Raw genomic sequence first — 14,190 nt, 5'->3', positions numbered from 1 at the left:
GTCCCTCTTTTGGAACCAAACCCCTCTGTCCTATGTTACTTCTCATTTGTTCCTCTTTTTGGTTTGATGTATAGATCTTTATGAAAATTTACTTAGTTAACCACCTGATTTGCCAACCTGCCACAGTAAATATACTGCGGTGGGGCAGCACATGCAGGCAGCATCACGTACCTGTACGTGATTGAGCCTACCCTGGGTTAGGAGCGCACAGCGCACCCCTCCTGTGGACACGGGATTACAGTTACCGGAAATTGGTAGCTTGGTATCATGTGATCGCTATGATTGGTCATGGCGATCACATGATGACAAAGTAAACAACCTGTCATGAATGGCTTTCCATTCATGAACAGCTTGCTTGCTGTTGTGATCTGTGATTGGCCAATGCAATCATATGGTACCTGGCTACCTGTACCATGTGATTAACTGCAGCCAATCACAGATCACAACCAAAGGCAAGCCATTTATGACTGGTTAACCCACTAATGACAGCTAAAACTATTGCTTATACAGTAAGCTTCACTGTGTATACAACAATGTAAAAAAAGAAATAAAACTCAAAAATATCAGATTCCCCCCCCCCCCTAGTAGTACAGTGTCATTGTGGTAACACTGAGCTAATCTGATGACAGGAAAAAAAATAGCAAGAAAAAAGTCTTAAAAAAAAGAAAGTTTAATACTTTGAATAAAAAATTTGTTTTTCTTTTGTAACGTACTGTCACCAGTTAGTGTCCCTGATCACCGCCACACCAGTTATATGATGATGCTGTACTGCATTGGTGACAGTATGGAAAAAATGTTTTTTTTATTCATTTTCAAAAAAATGTGCCAAAAAGCTACAACTTAAAAAAACTATGCCTCTTACTAAATACCTCGAACTGTCTAAATTACAAAAACGGGTCATATGGCATTTTAAGGGCCTCAAGAAATAGATAGGCTGTCAATACATCACGATTGATACATTTTCATATATAGTATTATATGCTATAGCTTGTAGATACTATAATTTTCACACAAACTAGTTATTGTACACTTATTAAGATTTTTTTTACCAAAGATATGTAGTAGAGTACATTTTGGCCTAAATTTATGAAGATATTTGAGGTACAGTGTTGCATGACCACACAATTACCAGTTATAGTACAGTGCTGAATAGCAAAATAATGCTCTGGTCATGAAAGGGGTAAAACCTTCTGGAGCTCAAGTGGTTAAAGCCTAAGTGCAACCAAAAAAAAAAGACAAAAAAAATCAGCACAAGGGAAATAACTTTATAGTCAGAAATATATGTCCCTTGTGCTGATGCCTCTTCTTTTAGTTGGAATCCTCCTCTGTCCATTACCATCCCCCCCCCTTCCCCACCGCCATAGTCTTCTGTTGTGGATGAGCTAATAAAACTAAGGGCTCCCAACAAGAGTTCCTGAATATGCCTACCCTTTCCACCCAGCTCCTCCATTCATAACAACTTGTATGAATGAATCAGAATCTCTGCATTGAGGAGGTGGACCTAAGAAGCTGTAGTACAGCATTAGTGTTGAATAGTATCTTTAGCGGTCTTTTTGCCCATGATTTGCCCATTTTTCAGCTAAAATTTGATTGTTCACATTCACTCTATTTATCAGAGCTTCACCCATTTTTAATAATTAATAAAAATTCACCTGATGAAAATTGCAAAAAAGATATGCTCATGTGATCATTTTATCAAATAAGGCCCACCCAGCATCTGGTGTTCACTGGGAAAGTGCTTTAGGACTGTGTGGACTGGCTTTTTTTGTTTCAAATGGTAAGTGAATCCTCATAAAAGTCTATAGAAATCCACTGAATGCCATTTCAGGATTGAGGGGTGTTTTAAGAGGGCCCCCCCCCCCAAAATGCTAACCTTCAGCCACTGTAACCTGATGCTAAAGGGCCACCCCAATGGCCAGGAGTTTGCTGGCAAGGTGGGCAGTATGTCCCACCCACTTGCTTTCCATGGGGGTGAAGTAGGTGGTCGCCCGTTCTCCAGTGAACATGGTTTAGGGGTTCCTCTCTACGTATGTTTGCAGATGTTCCACAGCATCTGACCCAAGGCTGGCAATTCAGGCAGCAAGGCATAGCCATTGTATATACTGTATACTGGCACCTCTTTTATTTTTTTCCCACAACTCCATTGGAGTGTCACTGCACCTTATGTATATGTTTTTCCACTTTCAGGTTGTGTGATGTGGACCTTTGGGCCTACCCTGAAGTCTAGGGGGAGGATGTGTGGACCTTAGGTTCCTTCCTCCCCTGCCTTGGAGGGGGGGCTCTTTTTGTATGAGCCCTTAACCTAGTACTCGGTGCTTGGCTTTGGCAGATCGACAAAAAAGGGGTCTGTTGAGCCTTTTGGCTAGGTGGTCCTGAGTGTACCTTACCCCATTAGGAGTCTTGTGTTCTGAGGGGTCAGAAAAGAGTCCTTCCTCATTGGGAGGGGTCCATACGGCATGACATTGTGCACTTTTTAGTTCACTTTGGTGTTTGTTTTTGCTTGAATTAACAGAAAAAAAAACTAGCAGGTTAGAGGAAGGAGGAACATAGTCAGATTTCTCATGCTGGACCAAGCCCTGGGAACTTTGGGGAATCGGGATGGAATTTTATTGAAGTCATTGCCTTTATTAGGTCATAGTCCAATTACATATCACTGCCAATAGTTTGACTAAGTGTGGTGTGGTTCCTATTTTTATTTATATTTATTACACAATGGTGGATTGGTTAGGGTTCTGGTAGACCCCTAAAATAAGTCCATCAGGGAGGGGGCAACCATTTACTTGCTCTTGGAAGGGGTCAATCCTGGGGTCTAGGGGTATCCCCTAGGGAACAGAGGAAGCACAGCGAATGCACATCCAGAAGTTAACATGCACCATGGATGTTTCTGCCCCTCTTCTGGGGCTGTTATTTCCCCTTGGTGGGGGTTAGTCCCTTCCCACCCAACACTGGTGTCCCGTTAACAAACTCTTTATGGCCAGGGGTGAGAAGAACTGCCCAATCACGTGACCACTGTGATTGGTTGTCACAGTATTCACATGCATGGGAGCTGATCCCGTGAGCTCTTGATCATTATTAAAGATCAGGAGTTGTCTATGAAACCTCGGTCGCTATGCTGGGAGCACGCAGTGAGCATGCTCTCAGGACAGAAACCTTGTCCATCCATGGATACATATGTGCAATGTGTGGGCGTTAAAGCCCAGCCCACTCTCTATATTGCTGCACATACAGTATGGGTTATGTGAGCCACAAAATTGGACCTTCCTAGGTTGAGGTGTTCCCCCCTTCCTGGCCAGGCCATTGTTTGCGTTACAGCTCTGCGTTACTTTAACTGACAATTGCGCGGTCATGCAACGCTGCACCCAAATTAAATTTATGCTCTTTTTTCCCCACGAATTGAGCTTTCTTTCGGTGGTATTTGATTTTTAATTTTTTGCACTATAAAAAAAAGACCGACAATTTTGAAAAAAAAAATATTTTTGACTTTTTGCTATTAAACATGTCCAGTAAAAAAATGTAAAAATCAAATTTCGTCATAACTTGTATGTATTCTGCGACATGTCTTTGCTAAAAAAAATCCCAATACGTGTAAATTAATTGGTTTACGTGAAAGTTATAGCGTTTACAAATGGCGGTATAGATACTAGGATTTTGTTTTTTAATTTTTACTAGTAATGGCGGCAATCAGCAACTTATAGCGGGACTGCAGCGGGCATTTTGACACTGGGGGTAACTGACTTGGTGTCAATGACATCCCCAGTGACAATACAGTGATCAGTGCTAAACAAAAAGCACTGACACTGTACTAATGGCACTGGGCAGGAAGGAGTAAACATGAGGGGCAATTAAAGGGTTAACTGTGTGCTGGGTGTGTTTTACTGCGTCTTGTGTGTGTGTGTGTGCTTCACTGTAAGCACACTGCTTTGGATGGCTGTGCTGTGCACAGCCATCCAAACCAGTGTGCCTAAGCTGACAGGGAGGAGAACTGTTAGTAAACAAAACGGTTCTCCCTGTCAGAGATCCTCGGTAATCACCGGGCACCAGTGAGTAATCACCGGCTGGAACCCCGTGATTGACAGCTGTGGCGATGAATGGCGGTGCGTGTAGAGTCCACAAGTGCAAAATAACATATATATATATATATATATATATATATGTGATTTTGTGCACTTGTGCCACCCTGTAGCAGTATTTCTGCTATAGGGTGGTCGGGAAGCGGCTAACCTCCTTACCTACATTTTAGCACAACATGACTTTCCTGTAAAGACTCTGTAAGAAATACCAATCACCAACCATGGACTGAAAACCAAAATGACTCCATCTGTTGTTGGGCTTGTACTTACTGTATATGCCAGTTTGTATATTGCTGGAATGCAAAGCTTGGGGTATTATTACAAATAATGAGCAAGCAACACTGGCCTTAACAACTGCTTTTACACAGGCGAACGTGGTTGGTTAAAATAGGCAGCTGAGCCATGGTTTTAATGCCCCCTCAAAAGGTTAAACAATAGCTTGGGGATGCTGTTCACATGCCATGATCACAATGCTCTGTGTCGTGGCTACTGCAAATTTAACGGGACACGCCACGTTGACAGACTGCACCTCTTGTCATACTTGTGCTCATATATAACTGGGAGTTCTGCTCCAGATGACCATCCACAACTCTGATGACTCCCACTCATGGGTGGAGGTGAGGAGGGAGCTTGTCCCGGCTCTGTATACATACTCTGGGATGAAAAAGTCAAAACGCTGCATGCCACCTAAGCCCAAATTTTGCCCCATTCAGGGGGGTCACATGGCCTCAATGACTAATCCCTGTGGAGGTGTGGCCTGGTTGGCGCCAGGCTGCAGTCATATTCGTCGATCCTACACTGGGGCTGAGTTGGCATGCAGCGTTTTGGCTTTTTCATCTCAGCCTGTCAAACTTGGCCATTAAAAGGATTGTAAAGCCATTGTTTTAAAAATAACAACACAGCAAAAATAATAACATCATACTTATCTGCTCTGTGTAATGGTTTTGCACAGAGCAGCCCTGATCCTCCTCTTCTCGGCTCCCCTCGCCCCTCCCTCCTGCCAAGTGCCCAAAGCAAGCAGCTTGCTCTGCAGGCACTCATGCATGCTTGCTCCTGAGCCGCTGCTCTGTGTTTCCATTCACACACAGCTGCGGCTCAGGCCCCCTATCTCTCCTCATTGGCTCACTGGCTGTGATTGGCTCAGGCAAGTATAAGGGGGGAGATGCTGCACACGGACGGTTTTTGCCTTAATGCATAAAATGTATGGCGGTACAAAAACCTTGAGCCGTTAAAACCACTTTAAAGCAGAACTCCAGTTAATTTATTTACCATGCAGTGTGGCTGTGCCCCCACTGCATGGGTTAGCTGCTTGGTTTTTCTATAGGTGAGGACGAAGCTCATACTCACCTGACCCGTCGATCCTATGGAAAACCGCACTCCCCCACGGTCCAGTGCTGGACTGTTCCTGTCTGTGGAGTGTGCACTGAGTGTGCTGATGTCAGGAACAGTCCATTTACAAGACAGCTGGACCACGGGGGGAGCTGGGTGGGAACCGAAAGGACAGGTCTTGTGCGGAGAGGATCAGCAGGTCAGGTGACTATACAACGTTCTCTCTCCTAGAACAACGAGCATTTTACCTGTGCAGTGCTGGTGCAACCCCACTGCACAGGCAAGAAAAAAAAAAAAGTTCCTCGGATTTTTGCTTTAAAGTCAATGTGACAGTGCCGCAACAGAAAGCGAAACGCTTGGCGTGCAGTTGTGGCACACTAGTCCCATAATTGACTGGTGATGACCCTTAGGATGAAAGGGAGGGGGCAGCTGTACACAATTCTGCATCAGTGTGAGTAAAGCACCGGCACACTATCTGCATTTGGAGCATGCGTCAGTGCGCATTCGGGTGCTTCACGCACACCGTCTGCACAACTGCCTGTTCCCGTTCCTCTCAATGGACGGCTGTAGCAGCTTCTGGGGAGGCATTACCCTGACTCTGCAGGCCCATGATGCCTAGCAACCAAACCCATGACGCCTAGCAACCAAAGTAAGGTTACGTTCACACTAGCATTGTGTGCAGGCGGCAGAGAGGCGTTTGGGAAGTGTTTTTTTACCGCTTCCCGAACGCCTCTGCTAATTTTGCACATTACAGCACATGGTGCTGTTCTAACGGGAGCGTTTGCATCGCAGCAAAACGGACATCTCTGGTCGAGTCAGGAGGCGTTGAAGCCTCATATTCTCGTCTATGGTGCCGCTCCGCAAACGCCCGGCCGGCGTTTGTGGAGCAGTAACACCAAACTGCATTATAGGCGTTTGTGGGGCGTCATTAACGCTCGGCAAACGCCTAGCAACCACCGCTAAACCACGCATGCGTTTGCCGAGTGTTAAAAAACGTTCCGCAAACGCCTGACCAACGCTTGCCAAACGTCTTAGGGGCGTTTGGTAAAACAGCCAAGTGTGAACGAGCCCTTACTATTTGCACATTAAGTCAGCAATGGCTCCCTCCATGCTCCTCTCAGGAAAGGTTTCCATTACATACAGAATAGTTTGTTTTTTGCACATTGGTTGTATTCCACACACCAGGTACATCCCCAGAGAGAGGGATCCACAGCCTGGACGGCTATTATATCCGTGACAACGTGACATATTAATCTCTCTCTGCATACTCCGCTCCTCTATCATTAGCCAGACCACTAGGTCACATGACGCAGATCCGGCTTCTTTCAGGACACAGCAGGCTAGACCCCCCCCCGGGAGGCGTGGTCTCATTACCGGGCGCTTCCATTGGTTGAAGACTGTCACTTGACTGACCAGAGGGCTGCTTAGACTTCCGGCAACAACAGGAGCTGAATGGTGACGTGATTCTACTGTGAGTGAGTGTACATGGGGGCTGTGGGGGGGACTGTGCTCCCTCTAACACAGGCATGGAACACAGTCTCCCTCCCCTTCCCGGGTGTATAGGGTGCAGGGCGGGAGAGCTCCACTGTTCTTGTGGTCACGGCTGATGCTGGATCTTCCAGTGTATTGTACAGTTTCAGTGCTGATTCATTGCAGAGACATGCTCAGGAGCTGTGTGTATAACTCTGGGAGGAGAGGAAGAGCGAGGGCTCTGATTTAAATGCTATATATATGTATGTATATGTGTGTCATTGATGCAGTCTGGCACCTCCACCATGCAGCTCATCTTTGTTCAAGTGTCATCATATTGTGCTCCTTCACAACAACCACACTGTCGTTTTCCAGAGCAGCCTGTATTTTTCTTGTGGTTACCTGTGGGTTTCCTTTGTATCCCGAACAATTCTTCTGTCAGTTGTGGCTGCAATCTTTCTTGGTCTACCAGACCTTGGCTTGGTATCAAGAGCTCCCTGAACTTTCCACTTCTTAATAGGGCATTTTCCAGTACTGACTGGCATATTCAAGGCTTTGGACATCTTTTTATGTCCTTTTCCATCTGTATAAAGTTCCATTACCTTGTTACGCAGGACTTTTGACAATTCTTTTCTGATCCCCGTAGCTCAGTATCTAGCCTAGTCAGTGCTTCCACGTAAGAGCTAACAAACTCATTGACTATTTATACACTGACACTAATTGCAATTTAAAAAGCCTCAAATTTTGGACATTAACCTCCAAGTGGCATTTTAACCCGTGTGTGTCACCTTGTGTGTCTTTACCAAGAAGAAACATGCCAGGGGATGGAAACTTTTGATCAGGGCCATTTGGGTGATTTCTGTAATTATGATTTAAAAAGGAGCCAAACAACTATTTGGTAATAAATGGCTTCATATGATCATCATCCTTCAATAAAAGAGCATTTTTTTTGGCATGATCAGTCATATTTTCAATAGCAATGCCAAAACTTCACAATTCCTGCCAGGGTATGTAAACTTTTGAGCACAACCATATATGTGTATGTATATATATATATATCTCTGATCAGCCATAACATTATGACCACTGGCAGATAAAGTGAACAGCACTGATTGTCTTGTTACAATAACATCTGAAAGTGTATGGGATATATTGGGCAGCAAGAGAACATGCTGTCCCTGAAGTTGATATTTTGAAAGCAGAAAAAAAAGAGTTAGGGCTCGTTCACACTTGGCTGTTTTACCAATGCTTTCCAAACGCCCCTATAGCGTTTGGCAAGCGTTGGTCCGTCGTTTGCGGAGCGTTTTTTAACACTCGGCAAACGCTCCACAAGCGCCGCATGCGCGGTTTAGCGGCAGTTGCTAGGCATTTGCCGAGCGTTAAAAACGCCCCAAAAACGCCTATAATGCAGTTTGAATGGTGTTACTGTTCTGCAACCGCGTCGCAAACGCCGGCCGGGCGTTTGCGGAGCAGCACCATAGACTAGAATAGGAGGCTTCAACACCTCCTGACTCGACCAGAGGCGTCCCTTTTGCCGCAAGCAAGCGCTCCTGTTAGAACAGTACCATGTGCTGTAATGTGCAGAATTGGCAGAGGCGTTTGGGAAGCGGTAAAAACGCTTCCCAAACGCCTCTCTGCTGCCTGCACACAACGCTAGTGTGAACGTAGCCTAAGGGTTTCAGAGACTTTAACCAGGGCCAGATTGTGATGGCTAGGGCACAGCAACTCCGAAAGTGCAACTCTTGTGGAACGTTCCCAGTCTACAGTGTTCAGAAATGGTCCAAGGAAGGAAAACTGGCCAACCGGTGACAGGGTCATGGCTGGTCAAGGCTCCGTGATGTACATGGGGAGTGAAGGCTGGCCTTTGTAGTCTGATCCAATAGAAGAGCTACTGGAGCTCATATTTCTGAAATAGTTGATGCTGGTTCTGATAGAAAGGTGTCAGAACACATAGAGCATTGCAGTTTGTTGTGTATGGGGCTGTGTAGCTGCAGATCAGTCAGGGTGCCCAAACTGACCCGTGTTCATAGGCAAAACTACCTCTACTCACTTCCTGTCTCATAGTCCAATCAGGAAGTGAGAGGAAACCCCTCCAAAGTGAGGAAATGCCTGGTTGTCACCAGAACTGACACCAGTCCCTATTGGAAGATTTCCCATCAATTCCTGAAGAATTTTCCTTTGCTCTTGATGATGATAGTAATCAAGATAAATTGAGTAGGTGAACCTCCCTAATGGAAGCACAGACAGCAGTAAAAACCTGACAGGTATTCTAATCTCTCTCCATTCTATTAAAAACTATAAGAAAAGTAATGCCTGGTACATGTACACACATAGACATCATGAAGTCATTTTTGTAAAATGTATTTATATTCCTGGCACTTCCTGGTGTTCAGGAGGCACTGGTGCTGTAACTCTGGCCTCACAGGTGCACCCTGGGAAGAGGATGGCACCAGTACCTTCCTAGTTGAACTCATCTGATCTCATACATGCACCATTGTTCAGTTGCAGGCCTCCCCAGATGTCGTACGGCTCATGCACCAGATCTGGCATGATGTCCTCAGTGGGATGGCAAAGAACAGGGAAAAATAAACTGCCACTGATGATGATATTTTTAAAAATGGGGGGTTGGTATGCAGAGCCCAGGTGGGAACAACCTGTGAGAAAGGGGTAAGCATGCTCTGAAGAAGCCACATAACTTGTGGCAACACACGTAGGACGGAGCTGGGAGCTGTAGAGAGTGGAAGTGCCATGTGGAGCTGCACACAGAGCCAATGCCGTAAGGGAATGTCATTCTAGATGTACATAGAGCCAGAGCTGTTACCTGTGTTACACTGCAGTACACCAAAGAATTAGCACAGTGACAGTGTATATCATTAGCAGTGATCGCTGTATTGTGTCAGATTGCCCGATGCACTATTACAGTCCCACTATAAGTTGCTGATCACCGCCATTACTTGCCACTTGCCCCCCCCCCCCCCCCCCTGTCATGACCAGGCCATTTTTTGCTGTTCGGCACTACGCTATTTCAACTGGTAATTGCGCGGTCGTGCAATGCTGTACCCAAACAAAATTTATGTCCTTTTTTTCACACAAATGGAGCTTTCTTTTGGTGGTATTTTATCACCTTTTGTGGTTTTTACTTTTTGCGTTAAAAAAAAAAGACTGAAAATTTTGAAAAAAAAAGATATTTTTCACTTTTGGTTATAAAAAAATATCCAATAAACTCAAAGTTAGTTATAAATTTAAGCCAAAATGTATTCTGCTACATGTCTTTGGTAAAAAAAAGTCTCAATACATGTATATTAATTGGTTTGGGTAAAAGTTATAGTGCCGGCAAACTATCGTATATATAGTGGAATTTACGTAGCTTTTACTGTTTGACTGCCTATCGCCTATCACATTTTTTGAGGTGCTAAAATGCCAGGGCAGTACAACCACCCCCCCCCCCCCCAAATGACCAATTTTTGGAAAGTAGATGTGACGGGCGCGGCGTCAGACCCCAGACCTTCTCACCAAACTCGTGACCGAAGGACTAGCCAATCTAAAACCGTGATGTCCTGTGCGTAACAATGCCACGCCCAGCTGCACCCTGCACAATGATTTTCCAGCTAATTGGACCACAATTGATATACCTGCAGTCTGGGAGCGTTTGTTACTGGGTCAGGTTAATTACGTAATTAACCCTTCACACTGCCACCGCCTCCTTTTTATACATTGAAAGAGGAAACTCAGCAATACACTAGGATGATTGGTTAACCGTCAGTATCCCGCTATCTCTACAGACCGGTTATACAGAGGGTTAAATACTCACAGTAGCGCTCTTCAGCGGCAGGGATTCGTAAGTTACATTCAGGAGCTATAGAAACAGTTCAACACTTTTAGAAAGTAAGATTTATTACCAAAAGGTTAAAAGGGTGCAGTAAAAATATTTACAGAAAGCAGATGTAACCAATATATATATACAGAGCACAACCGCACAGCAAACAGATAACAGAAAGAAGTTTAGGTAAATAAGTACTTGCCAAATAAATGCCTGGGGTTAAGCAGTTTCAAGTCTGATGAGCTAAAAAGGGATTTCTGGTCTCACACTCGGTTTTGTTGTTGCAGCGAGATTCTCCTTTGCTTTCTTCACTACCTTATTTGGCAAGAGGATTGTTTAAACTGCTACACTGAACGCATTCCTGAGGGAGGGGGTGGAATGAGGGGATACAGAAGACTTCTTAATACAGTGAGATCCTGTGCCTGGCTCTTGTATGCACGATACTACACCTTCCCCCCCCCCCCTCAGGTGATGGCATATGAGTTTAAGAGCAATACCAAAATGTAGAAGTTTGGGGTAAAATGGAGAACCGCACCTCTACCTGTGGGCATGATTGTGACAGTAGACACCCCCAGAAATTTGCAGCGAGGCATGTTGAGTCCAGTTGTCACTTTAACAATATATTGCTCATGCATGCTATTGGTATATGTGGAATAATACCCCAAAACACATTCTTCTACTTCTCCTGAGTATGGGGATACCACATGTGAGAGACATTTTGGCAGCCTAGCTACATACATGCCCCCAAAATCCAATGACCACCTCCAGGCTTTCAAAGGGCGTATTTCCTCATATCACTTCCCCACTACCTACCTACCACTACCAGTTTCGGAGGCTCTAAAATGGCAGGATAGTACAAACCCCCCCACCAAATGACCCCTTTTTGGAAAGTAGGCACCCCAAGGAATTTGATGAGGCATAGCGAGTATTTTACAGATATCATTTTTGTCACAGGGTTTTGACAGAAAAAATACATTTTTGTTTTTCTTTCTTCGTTTTCCAAAAACATGTGGAAACAAATGAGATCTGAAAAATACTCCCCATGCCTCTTAGCAAATACCTTGGGGTGTCTACTTTCCAAAAAGGGGTAATTTGGAGGTGTTGCTTCTACTATCCGGGCATTTTAGGGCCATCAATAGAAGCTTATGCCACACATCACCCACTCTTGAAGATCAAGCCTTTTCTGACACTTTGTTCACATGAAAAAACAGTTTTTTCGCTAGAAAATTACTTTGAACCCCTAAACATTATATATTTAGCAGAGAATAAAATCGTGAGTGTTGAACTTTTTTACATCACACATTGTTTGCGCAATGATTTGTCGAACGCAAATGTTTTGGGAAAAATACACGTTTTAGAATTTCAATACACAAAAGCACAATATATTGCCCAATTGTTTGATAAATTATAAAAGATGATGTTACGCCGAGTAAATGGGTACCAAACATGACATGCTTCAAAATTGTGCATGCCAGTGCAATGGCAACAAAGTACATACATTTTTATTATTGATAGGCAATGCTTTAAAAGCCTTTACAGGTCAGCAATTTATATTTACACAGGAGTTCTAGTGCTAGAATTTCTGCCCTCGATCTGACGTTCACAATGATACCTCACATGCATGGTGCAACTGTTGTGTACATACCGTCACGGGATCAATGCTTGCGCACGCAGGTGCCTGTGTGCAGGGGGGTAAGGGTGCTTTTTCTTCGTTATTTTGATTTTTTAAATTATTTTTACACTGTCTTCTTTTTTTTTTTTTTTTTTTAATCACTTTTATTGCTATCGCAGCGAATGTAAATATCCCCTCTGACTGCAATAGGCATTGACAGGTATTCTTTTTTGAGAAATCTGGGGTCTATCAGACTCTAGATATCTCCTCTGCCCTTACATCATCTGATCTCACCAAGATCGGTGTGATCAGATGCTTTCCCAATGTACAAATGGTGCTGTTTATATCCTGCAAAACTGAAGTGATGAAATGCTCTTAGCTTCCGATTTCTTAGACTATAGAGATGATTGGAGCCATTCTGGTCTCTGATCAGCTCTATATCTGCCGGCTGCATTCTTGGCTTTCCCTGTGGGACAGAAGAACCCAAGAAAACTGTGGAAGGCAGCAGGAGGGGGGCGGATGTCCCTTCCCGCTGCTCGTAAAAGCATTTCAGCAGCTAATTGGCCACTAGGATTGTCTTTAAATGAAAACCGACCGTCAGCTGAAAAAAACAATATCAGTATAATGCCTGTAGCTGCAGGCATCATCCCAGTATAACTATTCAAAGTCCAGCGACATACCAGTACATTGCTGGTCCATGTTGGACATATATGTAACAGCAGAGAACACAGGCATACGAAGAATCGGGTCTGTGGACCAATATGACCGTAATTCATTCTTGTAATGTCCATGTTGAGGGTTAGGCCCAAAAAAGTTTTAAATTCAGAAACCGTGTTAGGTTTTTATGCGAATTGTCTGGCAAGAGCTGAATTTGGGTGGGTGGTGATGTATTGTTGTGCGTATAAATTGCTTTGGCCCACAATCAATTGGTACAAATCTTCTGTGAAGAACAGCAGAGGGGCTAAACGCTAGTGCTGGCAGCGAACAGGGCTAATCCTGCTAACACTGCGTTTTTGGGGACACACCCCAAAATAGGAAGCGACTCAAGATTACGTTGCTTTGCCAAGAGCTGCTGCCCACCCGTAATATACGAGTAAGCGGTTGGTAAGTAGTTAAAAAAAACCCCAAAAATTCTCAATATGGTATGGGGGGGAGGAGTCAGCGATTTGTTAGGTTTTTTTTTTTTTTTTTTTTTTTTTTTTTTACCCTTTGCTTTGCAGGAGAAATAATGATCATTTCTCCTGCAAAGCTTGCTGTCATGAACCTAACTCATTCATGCACTGTCATCATTGGGTTTTTGACAGCTCAAGATAGTGATCTGTGTTTGGCTGGAGCTGGTCACATGGTATATGGTGCTGTGATTGGCCCCATGTATCATGTGAGCTGTGGGGCCAATGATAGCTCACTAGGAAGAGAAGCAGAGCTGTTATGAATGAGATTGATTCATAACACCTTTGCTTACATTGTGATCATGTGATTGCATAGCGATCACATGGTCACCGGGATCTTTATTCCGCTGTGTCTGCTAGACACAGCAGTCGCGGTGGGGGAGCGCGCAGCGCCCACTTGTGTTGGTACAGCCAGAGCAACGTACGGGTACGTCACTTTGCCTATAGCTGCCGCCTGGCCGCAGTACATTACGGTCAGGATGTGGCTAGTATATAAATAAAAATTCCAGAATACATACCATTGTTGGTAGGCACTATACCTTTCACACTAACCAATCAATATACACTTATTGGGATTCTTTTTACTAAGGACGCTGAGCAGAATGCATTTGACCAAATGTATGACGAAATTTGATTTAAAATTTTTTTTTTATTAGATATGTTTTATAGCAGAAAGCAAAAAAAAATATTTTTCTTTTTTTCAAAACCTTTTGGTCTTTT

At 44.1% G+C, this 14,190-nt stretch overlaps 1 protein-coding gene across 1 annotated transcript in view; it reads left to right on the top strand.

Annotated features, from left to right (window-relative positions):
* The first annotated feature begins 6,779 nt into the window (after nucleotides 1-6,779).
* YIPF1 (Yip1 domain family member 1) overlaps nucleotides 6,780-14,190 on the top strand; it is a 32,181-nt gene continuing 24,770 nt past the window's right edge. Inside the window, exon 1 of the mRNA XM_089666600.1 lies at nucleotides 6,780-6,870. The gene's annotated coding sequence lies outside the window, so the exon portion shown is untranslated. The remainder of the gene's footprint in view (nucleotides 6,871-14,190) is intronic.

Source organism: Staurois parvus, unplaced genomic scaffold (genome assembly GCF_062004578.1).
Source record: "Staurois parvus isolate SC_StPar_1 unplaced genomic scaffold, SC_StPar_1.0 ptg002753l, whole genome shotgun sequence".
In the NCBI taxonomy this organism is placed as follows: domain Eukaryota; kingdom Metazoa; phylum Chordata; class Amphibia; order Anura; family Ranidae; genus Staurois; species Staurois parvus.
The sequence above is the reverse complement of the archived record's forward strand: the minus strand, read 5'-3'. Positions and strand labels throughout refer to the sequence as shown.